This window comes from Maniola hyperantus, chromosome 11 (assembly GCF_902806685.2).
Source record: "Maniola hyperantus chromosome 11, iAphHyp1.2, whole genome shotgun sequence".
In the NCBI taxonomy this organism is placed as follows: Eukaryota; Metazoa; Arthropoda; class Insecta; order Lepidoptera; family Nymphalidae; genus Maniola; species Maniola hyperantus.
Window position 1 is genome coordinate 12,208,781 of NC_048546.1, and position 14,538 is coordinate 12,223,318.

The 14,538-nt window shown below is 38.1% G+C and overlaps 2 protein-coding genes across 2 annotated transcripts in view; one reads left to right on the forward strand and one right to left on the reverse strand.

The window, feature by feature from the left end:
• Oct-TyrR (Octopamine-Tyramine receptor) overlaps window positions 1–12,759 on the reverse strand; it is a 37,925-nt gene extending 25,166 nt beyond the window's left edge. Inside the window, exon 1 of the mRNA XM_034973303.2 lies at window positions 12,470–12,759. The gene's annotated coding sequence lies outside the window, so the exon portion shown is untranslated. The remainder of the gene's footprint in view (window positions 1–12,469) is intronic.
• The window catches only part of Mms19 (MMS19 nucleotide excision repair protein), a 404,347-nt gene that overhangs the window by 272,482 nt on the left and 117,327 nt on the right, over window positions 1–14,538 (forward strand). The gene's annotated exons all lie outside the window — the stretch shown is intronic.

Sequence of the window (14,538 nt, forward strand, 5' to 3'; positions counted from 1 at the left end):
GTGCAACGGGATGGCGTAATTTTTTGCATGGATATAGATAAAGACCTGGAGAGTGACATAGGCTACTTTTTATCGCAGAAAATCAAAGAGTTCCCACGGGATTTTTAAAAACCTTATTCAACGCGGACGAAGTCACGGGCATCAGCTAGTAAGTCATAACTAAAATAGCACGCTATCCTAACCTAAGACGTGTGGTGTGATAAACGTCGTACAAATTCCCTAAAGGTACGGACAGACGTGCTAAAAAAAAGCGTGCTTTTATGCTAGCTTAATGTTAGCATGCTCATGCAACTGTTCACATTTGCCAGCAATAAGCATGCTTAAATAAACTGTAGAGTTATATGTTGTATGTTGTACTGAGTACATGCTAATAAGCAAACCCTGTTCAGACGCGCTCGGAGCACGCCCCCTTCTACCCGCGCCTCAGGTAGCATGCTCGAAAATCAAACGTCGGTTGATTTTTGAGCATGCTCGAAATAAGCATGCTCATTACATGACACACGTGCTACTAATGAGCACTTGCTCAATAAAAGCATGCTTTCGTGCTAGTAATGAGCACGTCTGTCCGTACCTTAATGAGCACGTCTGTCCGTACCTTAACTGTTGTGGACTGTCCCATACTCAATAGTGACCCGGCGCGCGACGGCGGCGGTGAGTAGTGGCGCGGCGATGGGTTGATGATGATGATGATGATATAATTAGAATTTCTAATGCCATCAGGGGTCAGTTAGGTCCCGTAATGCACAGAAACTCCGGCCTCGTTACGCACCAGCGTATATTATGTATAAATGTTTGATAACTCATACCTACCAAACGATGCTCAATAATTTATTCACGTGTTTTAGAGCCCTCGCCCATGGCGACTTTTTGTAGCGATGCTGTCGCGCGTTTACTAAACACACGCCAGCATCACTACTAACGCGTGTTAGTCGGATTAGATCGCAATCGAGTTCGTCGTCGGAGTCGGTTATCGATGCAAACGCGCGACCGTGTCGGACGACATCGGGGAAAGAACGGAGGGAGGGTGGCGCATGAATGGAGAACCAAGCATCAGTGCAACATTTTTTTCTCGTTTGCATCGAGACGGAAGCGCGACAGTATCGCGTTTGCATCGCGACTGAATCTAAGACCGTGGGCGAGGGCACACAGCTAGCGACCGCTTCGCGACTGTATCGATGCGGAAGCGCGACAGCATCGCTACTGTATCGCTACAAAAAGTCGCCGTGGGCGAGGGCTCTTAATGAAAGGTGATTCATCTACCGGGGTCGAAATAAAAATATTGATAACTAGCTCATGCTCGCGACTTCATCCGCGTGGACTACACAAATTTCAAACCCTTATTTCACCCCCTTAGGGGTTGAATTTTTAAAAATCCTTTCTTAACGGATGCCTACGTCATAATAGCTATCTGCATGCCAAATAGGTATCAGCCCGAACTACTGGACGGTAGTTTGAGCTGTGCGTTTATAGATCAGTCAGTCAGTCAGTCACCTTTTCCTTTTATATTTATTTAAATGAATCGCTGAATGTGTTGCTGATTGCAAATCTCGAGAACAGCTGAACCGATATCGCTAATTCTTTTTTTTAATATTCCTTGAAGTACGAGGATGGTTCTTACGGAGAGAAAAACCGTAGTTCTTAGAGCCGTATTTTTCGACATTTTGCACGATAATTCAAAAACTATGATGCATAAAAAATAAAAAAAAATCTGTTTTAGAATGTACAGGAGAAGACTTTTCATATGATACCCCACTTGATATAGTCACTCACTTCGAAAGTTGAAAATACTAATTATTACTTCATGACCACAGTTTTTTTTTGTGATCTAACCCTAAATTCACGGTTTTCAGATTTTTCCCCAAATGTCAGCTATAAGATCTACCTACCTGCCAAATTTCATGATTTTAGGTCAACGGGAAGTACCCTGTAGGTTTCTTGACAGACAGACAGACAGACAGACAACAAAGTGATCCTATAGGGGTTCCGTTTTTCCTTTTGAGGTACGGAACCCTAAAAATTTCAAAAAAATCCTGAAAAAGATTCGACTGTTAGGCGGTACGAAGTTCGCCGGGGCAGCTAGTTGGTTATAATTTTATCACGTCATTTCTGAATAATCTGATTAGTTGACACTCATCCGCGCCCCTGTCCGCTTTAGTGGATAGTAAACCTAATGTTGTGATTCTGTTTCAAGAAAGTGTGTTTTTTATATACGATTTCTAATATTATAATATTTGCTTTTGCATATAAAATAATGATGAAAATCATACAAAGGCACCCATAGTAAAATGAGCTCGCTGCTCCAGCTTCAGTCGTGTTTAATCCAGTTAAATAAAAGTCTGTACCTATTATATTTTACAAAGATCCATAGCTTTGTTATCCTATACAAAAGGCAAACGAGAAATTGGATAAGTCAGCACAGTGTGAAGACTTCTCTAATGAAGTGGGAAGCGCTTTTTATTGAAATCAGCAAACTTTGTAAGACGGGAGAAGTACCAGGCTTAATTATCGTTTCGTTTGTTTAAACTCACGAATCTAATCTCGCTTAGATAATATGATGGTGTGACCTTGTTGCGACTATCTATATAAGTAATAATACTAGCTTACGCCCGCGACTTTGTACGCGTGGATTTAGGTTTTAAAAACTCCCATGGAAACTCTTTTATTTTCCGGTACAAAAGTAGCCTACGCCACTGTCCAGGTCTTACACTATCACCATGCAAAAAATCACGTCGATCCATTGCTCCGTTGCGACGTGTTTGAAGGACAAACCAATAAACAAACAAACCGATAAACCAACAAATAAACACACTTTCGCATTTATAATATGGGCAGTAATTTCCGGGATAAAAAGTAGCCTATGTCACCCTCCAGGTCATGAACTATACGTATGCAAAAAATCACGTCGACCCAGCGTTGGTCCCTTGCGACGTGATTGAAGGATAAACCAACAAACAAACACACTCTTGCATTTATTATATGGATATAGTAATAAGTATAATATGGGTAGTGATATCTGACTAAGATATCAATCGATTTGTTCGTCTTTATTAGTGTGAAGGGTACCCAATTTGAATAAATGATTTGAACTTATTCCTAATTCGAACCGTTAAGATTTGGAACACCCTTCCAGCATCAGTTTTCACCTCCAATTATATGATGGGTACCTTCAAGTCAAGAATGAATAGGCGCCTTCTAGGCAAGCGTGCTCCATCTTAGGCTGCATCATCATTTGCCACCAGATCATTGCATCCAAGCGCTGGTCTATAAAATTTAAAACCCCTACCATTATTTATACAACCTCGCCAACGAGACCTTTTTAACCGACTTCAAAAAAAAGGAGGTTCTCAATTCGTCGGAATATTTTTTTTTTTTTTTTTTAATGTATGTTCCCCGATTACTCGAAGACGCCTGGACCGATTTTGAAAATTCTTTTTTAGTTTGAAAGGGTATACTTCAAAGTTGGTCTCATTTAAATTTGGTGAAGATCTGATGAACATCTTCGAAGATAGATACTGGAACTCCTCAACGGATAAGAGTGAATTGCTCGCGATCAGTGTAATAGCTTAGTAATATACAGTAGATTTTTAACCAGTCATAGCATAATTCCATGGGACCACTAAAAATTGTGAAATAAAAAAAAATTACAAAAAAAATAAAAACCGACTTCGATACACAAACACTAAAAATTGAAAAATAATTTAATTTATTACCGAATATATTATGTATACAAGAGTTAATATAGTTCCATAATAATATTTTTTGGGGTCGGTGCCAATGAGGTGCCATTGTGGAGTCTCATAAAAATATGAAGTCTAGACGATTCGCGCAGCTAAAGCTAATTGGCACCGGCACCAAAAAGTATTATTATGGAACTATATTAACTCTAGTATACATAATATATTCGGTAATAAATTAAATTATTTTTCAATTTTTAGTGTTTGTGTATCGAAGTCGGTTTTTTTTTTTTGTAGTTGTCATTTTGTGTGTGTAGTGTCTCGCAGCTATAGTTGGCGTAAATATTGTCACCATTAGGTAGATTAGTTATTAAATTTTTTCTACATATTTCTATAATATAAAAAGTAAGTAATATAGCAACACCTAAAATTTTAAACACAAAAGCTCATATTATCTAGTGTGAAAATACCCAAAAGAATAAATTCGTATCCCCTGTGTATTTATCTAGGGCATGACCGGCGTAATATGGCGTAGGTACTAATTACACCGGTGAGTCAGCAAAAATGATAATAGCACCCGGATATAGTGGCTTTGACGCTAATTGCAACGATTCTAATAACGATAGTGATGTTCTTCCCAACCGAATTCTGATCACGGCTGCCCATGTCTAACAAAGACTCGATTACTTTGTAGGAGCCATAAGCACACGAGTAGATATCTACTCGTGTGCCATAAGGCTAGCCGTATCTATAGTACGCGACAGGTCAAGCGCGTCACCCACACTATCTAGCGCGTATGTTTGACCGTTTACGGAGCACTTTACACCACTAACTTCCCAACTCCGGGCTGCTACTGAGAATTTCTACACGGAAACCGGATTAAAATATCATTCATACAAACTTACACGACGGAACCTTATTCTTTGGGTTGACTGTGCAACCGTTAAAAATAAGCCAGTCCCTGACCCGTCGTTTACTTTTATTGCAAGATTTTTATATGATGTCCCAGGGTACTTGCGCGAAATATGTTTTCACCTTTTGCACATGGATTCATTTATGTTGAAAAAAGTGTATGTTCGTAAGAAAATGTTTATAGGTGATAAATTTCCGTCCCAAAGGAGTGCGTACAAAAATAATTATGTGTTTCGGTTTTTGCCGGCGACTGGCTGTAGGTACATTATTCTATCATATTATAGTTCTCTTTCAAATGATATTAGAATATTTTACCTTGATAGCATTTCGTTAATATATTCACTATATATTATGACAAGTGTCTGGGGAGTAGCTGTCGGTCTGCTGTCGTAATAAAATTTCCACCGCCAATACCATTGACTTATATATTACTTCGTATGAACAGGGCTATTGAACAAACAAAATGGCAACGACTCAGTCGTGCTTTAGCATCAATGTATCCTCAGTGACGTCTGGATTTCAAACGGATCGTTCATTAGTATCTAAGAAGTGGCGCTGATTTATTTGGTTCAAAAACCGTGAAAATTTTTGTTCGCTTGACCATATCTTGTCATTTATATCGATGGCCAATACCTAATTTTGGCTGAGTGTATGATGTCTCCATCAAAACACATTGACCGTTACATGACGTGGAGTTTAGAGGCATTATGTAGAAAGGCTATTCCAAACAAAACTCGAGCTCTATACAAAGCTGTCCAACCTAAAATGACATAGGGGAACTACCGACGTAGTTTTATTTTATTTTATTATCAACCGATAGACGTCAACTGCTGCCTGCTGGACATGTAGGTCTCTTGTAGGGACTTCCACACGCCACGATCTTGAATCCAGCGGCTCCCTGCGATGCGTTTGATGTCGTCTGTTCACCAAGTGTAGGGGGGGCTAACGCTGCGCTTTCAGGTGCGAGGTCATCGTTTCAGCGTAACATCTTGGAACCCCAACATCTATCGAGTTTGTGAGCCCATTGCTATTTCAGTTTATTTCTGGTTCTCCTACAGATCTCCTTATTTCTGACTTGATTACGAAAAGAAACTCCAAGCATAGCTCTCTCCATCGCCGGTTGAGTGACTCTGTACTTTATTATGAGGCCCATAGTTAGTGAGCATGACGAGCTACGAAACTTAGATTTCAATATTACTGCAACTTTCCGCCCACTAAACTATGATAGCTTGACATGACATTGAAAATTTCATGCGGACGAATCCGACGAAATTTTCGAGTGTACAACCTAGTAAAGAAAAAATAAAATAACAACATATTATTCTTCCAATGTTGATGTTCTATTTTTGGACCTACAAATATTACGAACGATTTTCCGCTTCGCATCAGCTAGCGTGCTTTTATAACGAACTTGTTTGGTTACTTGGTTCTTTGATGTTTTATATAATACTATAACCTTTTACCAGTGATATAAAATGTTCAACTAGATGCGGCGCTTCATAGTAACAACATGTTCCAGCCAACATAGGTCATAGGTGTCCGTGTCGTGTCCATCGTAATCCGCTTAAGATGCAGTCCGTTTCTACCACTCTACGAACAAAGATAAGTTAAAACATACTATAGGTACTAAAGCTACATAAATCTACTATCTACTATCTACAGAGTGTAAGCAGAACGCTAGCAAAAATTTAGCGTTATTGTTATATTGTCTAAACACAATCCAATATCAATAACCATTTGCCTCATTTTGTAGTTTTAATGATTTAGTATTTTTCAAACCCGCTATGTATAGCATGCAAAACTCAGATCAATGCCCCGCCTACAACGCGACATTGACACCGAGCGGCCCACTTACGCAACGTTCGTTGACCTCTAGCATCAGTCAGATGTTTTATTTGCAATATATCATAAACTTTTACAAAATTATAGGAACTTTTGTGGTATCATATCAGTAATCCTCAGTACTATCATCTGTCTTCGTTTTTGCCAGCGTTCTGGTTACACCCTGTTTGATAACGTGAATAATAGAGTTATCACGCAAGTTTAATTTTTGCAAACGGACTGCGTCTAAAGTGCATCACGATTGACAGGAGTACGGACACGGATGTTCGCTGGAACGTGATGTTACTATAAAGCGCCGCATCTATTTGAACATTTATATCGCTGCCTTTCATATACTTAACTAGCTTATGCTCGCGATTTCGTCCACGTGGACTACACAAATTTCAAAATCCTATTTCACTCCTTTAGGGGTTGAATTTTCAAAAATCCTTTCTTAGCGAATGCCTACGTCGTAATAGCTATCTACATGCCAAATTTTGGTCCGATCCGTCCAGTTGTTTGAGCTGTGCGTTGATAGATCAGTCAGTCAGTCAGTCAGTCACCTTTTCCTTTTGTATATTTAGATGAATAGAGCCGTGAATATTCAAATATTAATCTTCACAGAACGCCACATGAAACATTTCTACACTCGTATTTGAAGCTTCGTAATATATTCACAAAATCAAACACAGTGAAATCCTATTAGGGCGACTTAACTTTATGTACATTGAACATTGTAAACATCATAGCTTCCACTCTTCAAAGTATCGAAGTGAGGTAACTTTTCGTAATATTTAGATGACTTAAATAAAAATATTAAGTATGTAAATACCCATAAATACATACGTATTTTTAGGGTTCCGTACATCAGAACGAAAAAGGAACCCTTATAGGATCACTTCGATGTCTGTCTGTCCAACTGAAGTGTCTGTCAAGAAAACCTATAGAGCACTTCCCGTTGACCTAGAATCATGAGGCAGGTGGGTAGGTCTTGTAGCACAAGTAAGGGAAAGAATCCAAAACCCGAGAATTTGTGGTTACATTACAAAATTAAAATTAAAATGTGTTCACTGTTCATGAATAAATAATTAATTAGTATTTTCAATTTTCAAATTAAGATAACTAACTATAGCTATGGGGTATCATATGGAAGGACTTTACCTGTACATTGTAAAACAGATTTATTTATTTATTTTTATGCATAATAGTTTAAAATTTATCGCGCAAAATGTCGAAAACAATACCCGATTACGGATCCCTCGGTGCGCGAGTTTAACTTGCACTTGGCCGGTTTTGTTCGGTTCAATAATTAAAAAAATAACCCTCCTTTGAGCTACGCCGCAGTCGGGTAAAAAGATCGCGCAAGATTACAGCGGAAGTAAATGTTTTTAGAGTTTACTTAATTCAAAGTTCAAACGTTAAAATCGGTTGAATCAAGCACACATTTGGTGAAAGCTCCCATGACCTTTTTACAACTTTTAATGATACCTACCTACTTCATTAGCAAAGATTAATGTAATCGCAACTGGAAAATGTGAAGAGTGCATATTTTAATGATATTACGAATTTTTCATGGTATCAAAGAGACGTTTTTATATTAAAAGTGTTTTTGCGACATGTTTTCTTAAATGAACGCATGAGCTTTATGAATTAACGAAGGATAAGATTAATAATAATAATAATAACAACCATCTGAGGCGACTGGGGTTCCATGGCAGTTCGCTCGCAGCCAGGATGCAAAAAGCGGTCTTGCTGGACTCGGCTAGGATAGTCCGCCGGTTTTTCAACCTGTCGCCCTGACCCCCGGCCGTTTTGGTCTCCCCTGCCGGGGTGTAATCCTCCGCCCGGTACAAATATGTATTTATGTAAAGTGTATGTAAGTTTATCTATTTTTATGTATGTAAGTGTATTATATTTCTGTTTGGCTTTTATATATATTTATATTGTACGCGGGCGTGAGAGTAGATATATCACGATAATAATAATAGTTTTTTATTTTCAGGCTTAAAACCCATATTGGTACACATTTAAAAATTACAATAAAATAAAATAAAATTTACATTATAAAGCATACATTAAGATACCTTACGACTAACTGAAATGGTTAAAAACTCATTTCAGATGTCACAGCTCACAGGTATTACTTTCTGTTCTTATCATGGTGTACAGATAGCCAATAACTAAAAATAGGGCTGGAAATCCCTTCACAAACGACCTTGAGTATTGCATTGTTAGAGCTCCGAAGTCTTTCCGAAAAGGATGCTACGCGAGTTCTAACAATACAATAGAAGTCGGGCACCCCCGCTTCGGCAAACATAGTAGAAGCACTGCAATACCTCGGCAATCCCATGAGTATTCGGAATGCGTCGTTATTAATGAAGACATAGAAATTATATTATATGGCGGTCATAATGTCAGTCGATTACAATGGACGATTAACGAAGATGACCACGTAGCCAAAATACTTAATGAAGATAGAAACAGTTATGGTTGATATAAAAAATCTTTTCTCCCACTTGCTCGGAAATTGCTTCATTACAAAAAAACAAAAACAACACGGTATAATAGAAATTACTGGACAGTTTCATACTGGTAACAAGGTTAATATAAATTAGGGTTATTAGGAAAAGCATTACACAAGTCTCGGCCGAAATAGCAATTAACTGCCTCGTTTTGTTTAAGAGGTCAGCTGGTGCCTCGTCCTTTTAAATTCATTTGGGAAGTCCTCGTCTTCGTCTCATCCTTCCAAAATGACTCTACTGGCAATTGCTTTGTTTATGGTCTAGACAATAACTCCTTATGTAAGCTTTATATCAAGCATTTTACACAATGCACATTTTACACAAACACTTTACAACGATGTGAGAGACTTTACACATCAGTAAAACGAAATGTTAAAGGCAGTCAGTTTCTTTGTGTAAAACATAGTTCACAACAATGGAGGAATCGATCACGTCCGTCGGAGTATGTGATGAATATGTAAAATATGAGTACAACGTCGTAACAAGAATATTTTTCTATAAGAATTTTGCTTCAAAATTCTGTATCCATTGATCGGGGCGGACAATAGGAATGTATGTGAAATGTATACTATAAACCCCTATACCGATTATAAAATAATAGTGTTGTGGTTCATTGTTTTTTTTTTAACTGTTCATTATAAGAACTAGCGGCATACTGATTCGCTAACTCACTAACAGTGAATGATAGCCACCGAGCCAGTTGACACTTATTTTTCATCCATTGAAGGATTTCTACGAAAAATTATTTTCATGTCACTCAATGTAGAATGTCAGCAGAACCAACCAATGTCAAATGAGCTTGATGATGATCATTCAGTGTCAGACACTGAGTTAGCGAATCACCCCGCAGGGCTAGCTAAAGTCCCTTTCTATAATATTATTTCGAGTTCTGTGGGCAAACAAAAGATACGCATCGAAAACTCATTTGTTAGAGGTAATTAATCGTAAGTTTTAGGAAATTAAACATAGGATTAATTTACAGTCAGGATATTAATAGGGCGTTGTAGGGTAATGTTTAAAGAGTAATTAGGGTTGGTTATATTTAACTTGCCGTCTAGTTTAGTTTTGATGAAGCCTGACTTTCAGTTTTAGTAGAATTGGGCAGAGAGGTTGGTTTTGTTAAATATAATTTTGGAAACATTTCTAGGGTTAGGCTATATAATATTTATCCACTAGCTGATGCCCGAGACTTCGTACGCTCGGTGCCGGCATAGTAGTAACTGGTCACGGCTGAAGCCTCCCACTAGAAAATCAAATACACTTTGGGTTTAGCTGGTTTTTAGCAAAATGGCGGCAGAACATGATAAGTATTTTAAACTGATCACGAGGGATTAATTAATAAAACGGTCAAGGGTAAAATTAATGGCGGTAATTTCAATTCTGAATTTCATTAAATTGATGTAAGTCTGCTCCTCGCAGTCATCAGTCAGGATTATTCAGTTACATTAAGGGCTATTATCTTTGTTATTGTTTAAATTTTTTTCCCCGTGAGGAAAATCCATCATGGATACCACTGGCTACGGGGAAGCACAGTCGGGCTCCTATCACATGAGTAGAATATCTACTCGTGTGCTCCTACACCGACTAAAAACCTCACGAAGTTCCACCCCACCGCTGACGACGGAGCACCAGGGAGTGGGACTTACAACATCTCGTTACTTTGCCAGCGGTTGTCCGCCGAAGCAGACCCACCACCAGGACACCACGTGCCCCCAAACACCGTTAGAGGGACCCACAGCACGCCAACCAACTCGGGGACCATAACCAGTTGTTATGACTGTGAGTTGTGACTTGTGAGCGCCTCGTGTCCATCATACACAGGCTTTCTTAGATGCCAGGGCTCGTGCGGAGGGCGTCTCCCTCTCCACGCTGCCCCTCCTCAATGGGTGCCCTAGTTTAATATTTATTTATTTATTCAGATACAAGTTAGCCCTTTCTGAAATCTCACCTGGTGGTAAGTGATGGAAGCGGGCTGACCAGGAAGGGGTATGGCAGTCTTTATTAAGCACACCTTTTTTGTTTCTACACGGCATCGTACCGGAACGCTACTAATCCTCCGCTATTCATCCGTCTGTCTGTCAGCGGGCTGTATATTATGTAGATAGGTATTTCTATTGCCACTATAACAACAAATAATGATAAAAATACAAAATGGCCACCATGAAATTTATAAAAATTGTGTTATTAATATAAAAAGTGTTATTTCTAATACAATGATAGATACAAACCCTTGGCTGAATTTTTATTATTTAAGGTATTAAAACATACAATTACCCTATTTTTATGTTAAAATATTTTGTCAAAAGAGGTTTTATTTTTTTCATCATCATCATCATCATCAGCCTGTGGACGTCCACTGTTTTATTTTTTTAGTTCTACATATTATCTATCTAAAAGATCCTGTAGGTAACAAAAAGATACACCAAAATATTTTTTATAGTTCGTGCTCCACAGGGAATTTACTCGCGTAGGCCGTTTTGTTATTTACTATGCAAATAATATTCCAATACTTGTATCTATACCTACCGTAAATCGATAGAGATTCAATCAATCACCTTCAATGAGAAACAGAGCAGATGGCTCAGGAATAAAAGTTGAATGATTGTGGATATCACTACCAATATTATAAATGCGAAAGTGTGTGTGTTTGTTGGTTTGTTGGTTTATTGGTTTGTTGTTTTGTTGGTTTGTTGGTTTGTCCTTCAATCACGTCGCAACGATGCAACGGATTAACGTAATTTTTTGCATGTGTATACATAAAGACCTGGAAAGTGACATAGGGTACTTTTTATTCTGGAAAATCAAAGAGTTCCCACGGGATTTTTAAAAACCTAATTCCACGCGGACGAAGTCGCGGGCATCAGCTAGTAAATAATAATAACCAAAGCCGCAGGGATGTGCAGTGCAGTGTTCGAACGCTCAACAGTAGGTCCTTACCATTATTTGGTGTGATTGATTGTTTTGTTTTTGAATTACACGTCTTCAACCACTGAAAAATGTCGTTAGAATCCACATAGGATGGCAATATAGGCATAGCTCTCTTAACGATACGATCAAAAGGGCTCTTGCCACCATAGACATTCCTGCGCTTATTGAGCCGGCAGGGATTAGTCGGGATGACGGCAAGAGACCTGATGGATTGACGCTGGTTCTCTGGGAATGGGGACGGGCGCTAATATGGATTTTAATGATATACTAGCTTATACCCATGACTTCATCCGTGTATACTATATAAATTTCAAACCCCTATTTTACCCCCTTAGGGGTTCAATTTTCAAAAATCCTTTCATAGCGGATTATGCGTCATATTAGCTATCTGCATGCCAAACAGCCCGATCCGTCCAGTAGTTTGAGCGCTGCGTTCATAGATCAGTCGGTTAGTAAGTCAGTCACCTTTTCTTTTTATATATTTAGAAGGAAGGAAGGGGATTTAATTTTTTTCTCCGTTTTATATTAGGAATATATATTTTTAAGTAAAGTATGTATATTTTACCCTGTAAAATTTTTAAACCTAGAATAAATAGGTTAAGATGAACTCACCTTATAATTATTCTTTTGTAAAATCTTCATTTGATCGATAATAACTAATTCATTTGGTCCATTTATTTAGTCATTATCACACAAACTTTTCAAAATCTCATTAAAGTTCACATAATAAGTTCATTCACGCCTCTTCAATAACAAGAAATACAGAAATTATTGTAAAGAAACTGAAATATTCCATTAGATGAACATCCAATAATGAATAAGGTTCTTCATGAAAACTCCGTAAAGTTAAGTTTCGCGTAGCAGGTTCTACGTCGTAGCCGATAGCGTGCGCTCGACGTAGAGCTTGGTTATCAACTGGCGCTGTGAGTGCTACGCCGTAGAATCGACATCAAATACGAAATGGCTTTTTTTGATAGTATTCTTGAAGGCTTGAATACGATTTTTAGTTTGGGAATTTAATTTTTGCTCGATTTATATAAAACTAGCTGATGCCCGCGACTTCGTCCGCGTGGAATTAGGTTTTTTAAAAATCCCGGATTAACTCTTTGAGTTTCGAGATACCGTATGTCATTCTCCAGGTCTTTTTCTATACCCATGCAATAATAATCACGTCGCAACGGTGCAACGGATAGACGTGATTTTTTGCATGGATATTATACTACCTATATTTGTCCTGGAAAATGAAAGAGTTCGTACGGGCTTTTTAAAAACTTAAATCCTAAATCACGGGTATCATCTAGTGCTTAAATAAAAGAAAATAAAGTGTACATAATTGATCAATTTAAGTTGTTATACAATAATTAAGTAAACTGGAGTAATTATAATCATACCTACCTTAAAATGTACGATGTTAACCAGAGTAGCAATTATTTATGTATAATTATTGAATCATGTTGTACATATTTTCAACTACGGAATTAAACAAACTGTCACTAGTTTAAAAGGAAAAAAAGGCCCAATTTTTAACGGTTGGATTAATTAACATACGAAATGCAAATATAAATAATTGTGTTGACACACTGACTTGTATGAAAAAGCTGGATATAAAACATGAGTCAAAGTTGTCATGGTAAAAAGTCGCGGTATAAGTACAGGAGGATATTTCGGAGAGTGTGCTCAGGAGCTGTTCGATCTTGTCCCTCCCTCACCTTTCTACCACCGTATCGCAAGACGCCGGGCAAGTTTCCACCCCTATGTTGTCAACAATCCATCTACGCGTACGAAACGCTTTGCGTCATGATTCCTTATATTTCTCATAGTGTTCCAGACCAGCCATAGTCTGGAATACTCTTCCGAGATCAGTGTTTCCTGCTAATTATAAGCCGGGTATCTTTAAATCAAGAGTGAATAAGCACCTTCTAGGCAAACGCATCCCATCTAAGGCCACATTATTACTTCCCATCAGGTGTGATCGTGGTCAAGCGTGCGCCTACAATGAATTTAAAAAAGGAGTCGCTTCGCACTTCCACGCTATTATTTAGATGTGAAATCACAGTGATAGAAAAAGCATGTATTTCCTTATATTTTATTTATTTAAGTAGATGATGCTCGCGACTTCACTTAGATTTAGATTTTTTATTCTCTTCTCTCTCTCGATCTCTCTCTCTCTCTTCTCTCTCTTCGATTCGATTTCTGAACCTCGTTGCAGAAATATTGCATAGTTTATCTCTTGGGACGGGTACTAGAGCAGTCCAGAGTGGTTGACTGAGGGTTCTAAATTTTATACCCGTGACTTTATCCATGCGGACTACACAAACTTCAAACCCCTATTTTACCCCCTCAGGGGTTGAATTTTCATAAATCCTTTCTCAGCAGATTACAGTGGCATAATATTTGTTATCTGCATGCCAAATTTCAGCCTGATCCGTCCAGTAGTTTGAGCTGTGCGTTGATAGATCAGTCAGTCCTTACCTCATCAATCAGACCTTTTCTTTTATATATTTGAAGGAAAAGCCGAAAATTGTAGACATATTTCATGTTCGACAAATTATCTCCTGTCTGTTATTTTTCTATAGTCTATGCAAGTTACATAATACTATTGGGGCTGAATGTTAAAAATCCTTACAATAATATAACTGAGTTAAATAAATCGTGGTCATTTATTTTATTTTGAATGCAAA